Below are 6000 nucleotides of genomic sequence, written 5' to 3'. Positions count from 1 at the left end.
ATTACATAACAAGCTCTTGTCGAAGGGTGACATTACGTTTTGTTTCTTGTTTACGCATTTATGAATAACAATTATTGATGCTGTATTGTTGTGTACATAGTTCCGCGTAGTCAGCGCGTACACAACTTTCCCACTAGAGCGCGCCCCGCTAAGCACAACAGCGCAGGCGCAGCGCTCGTCCGTCTCCGCTCTACGAGATGGCGCTCCCATAAAGACGGACCAAATTCTGCTTCCGCCGATCCGCGTATTAATATGTAACGCAGCCAATGAGATTGCTGCTAACGTAGAACCTTTTGTCCTCGCGGATCACACTCGCGCAGTGATACCTGTACGCTCGAGGTACAGACCTCTGATCAGTCAGTCTGCATTTATCTGCACCTGTCTGTACTTGTCTGCATTAGTCTTCATTTGTCTGCATTAGTCTGTACCAGTCTGCATTAGTCTGCATTAGTCTGTAGTCAAGTTTCAGTCTGCGCCTAATAAGATTACCATATTCCTGTACATAGCCATGAAGATAAATGAACAGACACTTTGTCAAGTATCAGAGATATGTGAGAATAAGATTAACGCACCAAGACCAAAGGAACTTCAGATTGTCAATTGCAAATAGCATCCAGAACCAAGTTAAGTTATTTTTATGCTTGTTATTATTTTAATAAATGTGTGTGAAAATTAATCAAGTTCTGTTTAAAGTTGGTCACCGTCAATCTGCTACTCTAAGCGTACAAGTGGCATTTCTATCATCTGACCTAACGGCAGAAGATAAACACGCCACGATAAGACCACGAGAAATATTGCTGACACTCGCCTACTTCGTTAGAGCGACAAGTCAAATAATCTGATGGTGTGTGTACCGAAGGTCTTACAGTACGCACACCACATATATGTTGACTCTGCCTTAGATACAGTATTCCTGGGTGTTTGTCTACTAGATTGGCACATGGGTGGCATCTCACTCGCAGGTGGCGGCGTGGCAGGGGCGCCTCTGGTGGGACGCAAGCGGCCTCTGCTGCCTGGGGGCGGCCGGCCAGCCATGTCGCCCACCAAGCGCACCGTGCTCTCCATCCTGGCCAGGGCCCGCGCCGCGCAGGGCAAGGACCTGCCAGACTACCTGCACCCCGCCAACGGGTGAGTCAGACCTAATCCTCTCTGCCTGCAGTGCTCGGGCCGTGACAACACGGTTCGCGCATGTCGCTTCACTGGACGTTGCTTCACTAACTGTTGCATCACTGAGTATCTTCCTGTTCTTTTAATTCCTTTCACTGAAGTCCGACAAAGTAGTTAGAGCCTTTACAGTAATATCTAATAAGTACTACACAACAAAATTTATTTATTTAGTTTTGTATCACAATGATTGATAGGCTAGCTGGGAGCATACAATTCCGTAAATAAAATAATAAAATAATGGTACGTCACGCACGAGAAAATGTAATTGTGAACATGAGGTGCTCACACTGGGCACCCAGGTGTGTGGAAAGACACATATTAAAGGACGACTTCACTACTTTCCAAATGTAACAAACATATCAAGAGATCGAACTACACTGGGGTGAACCACTTACCTAAGATAAGCAGCTGGCATGTGCCTAAGTTCAAATATACCGTATCAACATTTCAATTAAATACCTGGTGTTTACGTCATAATGATTTCGAATTTACCTCCTGATCATTAACGAGGAGAAAAATTAAGATCGTACATTTTTGTAATAATTATATTTACCTAGAGAATTTGCAGTTTGTAATACTCTGCTTGTACATAGGTACTCTATTGTTTCACGAAGTTACCACTCCACACGCTACATGATGCACACGTACTTGTAGAGTCCAAGTTCACATAGTAAACGAATTTATGTAAGCGTACAAAAAATCCAATATTTCACACGTCACAATGGCAGAGTTAGCCCACATCTTGCGCTTCAGTTGTATAAAATATTCTCGGGTTTCCAGCCGCGTCAAGTGATTAAAATTACGCGCCCTTTCGGCCAAGCAATCCTTGGCGATTGTCAAGCGATATGGCAGCCAGTGGGCTGTTGGTACGCTCCTTATATCCACTAGCTGAAGAGTGTGACGTCAACTGTGCTCGCGGCATCGTCACATATAAGTATATGTACACTCAGCGTTCGAAGTGCCCGTTTCAACCGCGCGATCACTGGATCCCATACCGCACTGAGTTGCAGGCCACCGTCTCTATTTAGGGTGTTATTGGTGATTTTTATTTGAATGGCTTCTTTAATTACTCAGTCCCAGAATCCGTTTGTGCGAGCCGCAACACAGGTTTCACCAAATTTTATCCTGTGACCGTTTCCTACAGCATGATCAGTCAAATCGCATTTTGTGGGGTAGCGTAGACGATGAAACCTCTCATGCTACTTACTGCATTGTTCCACAGTGCGTTCTATTTACAAGACGTCCTTTAGAACCCATGTGTTCTTACCACGTACCGAGCGAGGTGGCGCAGTGGTAGCACACTGGACTCGCATTCGGGAGGACGACGGTTCAATCCCGCGTCCGGCCATCCTGATTTAGGTTTTCCGTGATTTCCCTAAATCGCTCCAGGCAAATGCTGGGATGGTTCCTTTGAAAGGGCACGGCCGACTTCCTTCCCCATCCTTCCCTAGTCCGATGAGACCGATGACCTCGCAGTTTGGTCTCTTCCCCCAAACAATCCAATCCAATCCAATCCTTACCACGTGTGTTCTTACCGGAAGCTCGCACGAGACCCAAGAATGATAATAACAAGAAAGGCGTCGGAACTTCTCAAGCGCTATTCAGTGGAAGACAGTGTGATCAAGCATCTTCTCCCACAGGTACCTACATCACCTGCTGCTTTTGTTTTACCGAAGGTCCACTAGGATGGGACGCCATTGCGCCTCTTTATATCCACCTCTGACTCACCCATATACAAGGTGACGAACACATGTTGTATATTGCGTACATCATATTCAAAACTCGGCAGATTTTATCATTACTATGGTCGGTTTTGATATGGTGCTGCTGTTCGCGAATGAGCCTCTGGAAGACTCTTTGGATCTACTATTAAAGTTCTTTGTAAGTGACGTTTAGAGATGTTCGGAAACGCTCCTACGTCTTATTTTCTGTACATTGGCCAGTATTAAGATCAGACGGACGGCGTTGCAATGGATCCCGTTAGCTCCAGCTATTGAAAACCACTTCAGAGACATTTTGAGGATATTGCCTTACAGACGATAGCACAGAAGCCTGGTTCCTTCTGTCCATACTTAGTCATTTCGTCCCATGGATCTAAGAGGCTTGACGAGTTCTCAGATCACCTCGACGACATCCAGTTCACCATGGAGATAGAAAAAGACAATGAAATCCTCTTCCCTGATCACCTCGTCCTCTGAAAACGAAACAGGCGCCGTTGCCACAGCCTCTACAGAAAACGTGTTGATATCGTTATGTAAATGAATGCCGGCAGTCATCATACTCGTCGATGAAGCACACTCTGTTGCCTACATTGGCGCATCGTGGAAGAATGATATCAGACGCTGATAACCTGCGTCTTGAACTGAGCCAACTATTCCTTCAGGAACAACGGGTATAAGATTCATCAAACAGATGAAGTGGTTTCAAGCGAAAACCACAGTAAGACCACCGGCAAGGAGCTGGAAAAGAAACTCGTTTCTTACCGTTCTATGGCTCCGTGTCGGGCAAGGTAAGCCGCCTGTTGAAAAGACACAAGAGGAAATCTGTCTTCAGGCCTACGACAACAATCCGTCTGCTACTGAGACCAGTTAAAGACGCAGCAGGTCTCAGAACACGTGGGTTCCAAAGAATATCTTGCCAGTGTGGTAAGCCTTAAGCCCGACAAATAGTGCGCACTGTGGAAAGCGCAGGAAGAAGCATGAAAGTTGTTATCGCCTGCGCTACCGCCACGAGCTTTTGCATTTTTACATTGTGGTTCAATTGTTTCCAGATCTTAGTTCTCCACGTCCACCACGGTCACTAAAAAGTTGGTATATTGATTACGGTAATACTGAAATATTTTCTGCAACAAGAAACGCTGGTAGAAATCAGTCGTTTAACTTCTCTATATTGTAAACATGGTCCCACCAATTTAAGTCTGGGTTCTGATGATGTAAATTAATCTGAAGTGACGCAGTATATAGACAGACACCGTGCATTAATTTTATCAATTGCTGTCTCAGAATTTAGCTCAGTTCGAAACAGTTTCAGAGTAGAATCAGCGCGCAAATTAACGGTTAGGTGAATACGTTTCAATGAAAGTTAATAAAACGAGTCCCAGCAGTGACAGTGAGTTACCAGTTTCCCTCTATAAGAATGAGAAAATAAAAAGAATACATTCAAATACGGGTTAATAAGTCCTTTTTCTTACTTTTTTCTTAACTCAAAGCGGTAAGGAAGCTGTATGAAAACTTTTCTTAACTGTATGGATTTCTGTAAAAATGGGTTTAAAGAACTCTTGTCCACAGTAAAACATTTATTTGCAATGGTAACCGGTTTCGATCAGAATGTGACCAACTTCAGACCCCTTAGACTGAAATGTAATTTCAAAGTGGATTTAGAGGGTAATCTAGCAGTAGTAGTAACGTATAAAGGGTGTAACGCACAACCAAAACAAAAAGAAGAAATTAAATCCACGCTGATAGGCGGTCGCTTTGAACGGAGCAGACTTCGTGGCTCCACGAACGTCAACTGCTGAGGAGAGCAACGGATTTGTGGCTAAATACACGATACTCGACCTACCGCATGCCGTATTACGTCAGCAATAGCTACTATCATACAGGACTTAAAACAGTTAGTATACTGTGTTCTATACAGCATAGTTGCACAAAGTTAATAACAAGTGAATAAATAGGTAAATTAGAATATATAAATTCACTGCTACGTGCAGCAAGTCGCCAATTTGTGATAAAAGTACACTGGTGTCCTAAATTAAAGCCACGAACGCAAATTTTGGAAGGCTGCGTTTATTTTGCCACAAAACAGTACAAACAGTTTATACTATAGGAGAAACTCTGCAAAGAAAACAGAACGTAATCAACTGCAACATGCATAACGGTAGACAAAAAGCTCTTCGTTTTTTCCAACTTCACTGATTTGCACACAGATGCTGACAACTGCTTAATGTGCTCACTATAGGGTATGACTACCTATGGCACCAATACGGGCCTGACAACGACGGGACATGCAGTGAATGATGTCATCAATCTTATGTTGAGGCAAGAACGCCACGTCTTCCTGCAGACCTAATCACACGTCTTGGAGAGTTCATGGTGCATGCTGAAGTGATGCAACCGGTTTTCCTAGTGGACCATGCATGAAGAATCTTCCCCTTCCAAAAAAACAGTGACCCACCCGTGCTCTATGTGGTCCAGGATTATCACCCATCAGTATGAATTCTGGGCCCACAGCATCTCGCAACTACCGCGTATGAGATCCCAAGTTCACCTCACGGTACCTGACAGCAGTTAAATCTTGCTGATTCATCCGTACAATTTCATGAACGGGTGTTCGAGTATCAACATAATCCCTGCCCACACCATTAGGGATTCTCCTCACTACTGATCTCTTTTCACGATGTTTGAGTCCAGAAATCGTGTTCCACGTGCCCTCCGAATGCGAATCCGTCGAGAATCACTCTCCAGACCAAGTCGGGTGTTATTGGCCCACCGTTCTTCCGTCCAGCCGGTCGGTGTGGCCGTGCGGTTCTAGGCATTTCAGTCTGGCAACGCGCGACCGCTATGGCCGCAGGTTCTAATCCTGCCTCGGACATGGATGTGTGTGATGTCCTTAGGTTGGTTAGGTTTAAGTAGTTCTAAGTTCTGGGGGACTTACGACCTCAGAAGATAATTCCCATAGTACTTAGAGCCATTTGAACCATTTTTCTTCCGTCCACTCTACACTTTCCCCTCTGTGAAGATTCACCACAGGTAAACAGACAGTAGGTCTCCGACAGTGAAGGCCACGCTTCTGAAGTCGTCTGTACACTATTAGCCTCGATACAACACGTTCAGT

The 6000-nt window shown here is 44.6% G+C and overlaps 1 long non-coding RNA gene across 1 annotated transcript in view; it reads left to right on the top strand.

Annotated features, from left to right (window-relative positions):
- Positions 1 to 978: 978 nt before the first annotated feature.
- LOC124619618 overlaps positions 979 to 6000 on the top strand; it is a 167812-nt gene continuing 162790 nt past the window's right edge. The window contains exon 1 of the long non-coding RNA XR_006980102.1: positions 979 to 1128. This is a non-coding gene — a long non-coding RNA (uncharacterized LOC124619618). The remainder of the gene's footprint in view (positions 1129 to 6000) is intronic.

The sequence above is a fragment of the Schistocerca americana genome, chromosome 6, assembly GCF_021461395.2.
Source record: "Schistocerca americana isolate TAMUIC-IGC-003095 chromosome 6, iqSchAmer2.1, whole genome shotgun sequence".
Taxonomy (NCBI): Eukaryota; Metazoa; Arthropoda; class Insecta; order Orthoptera; family Acrididae; genus Schistocerca; species Schistocerca americana.
This window is presented reverse-complemented; position numbering and strand designations above follow the sequence as displayed.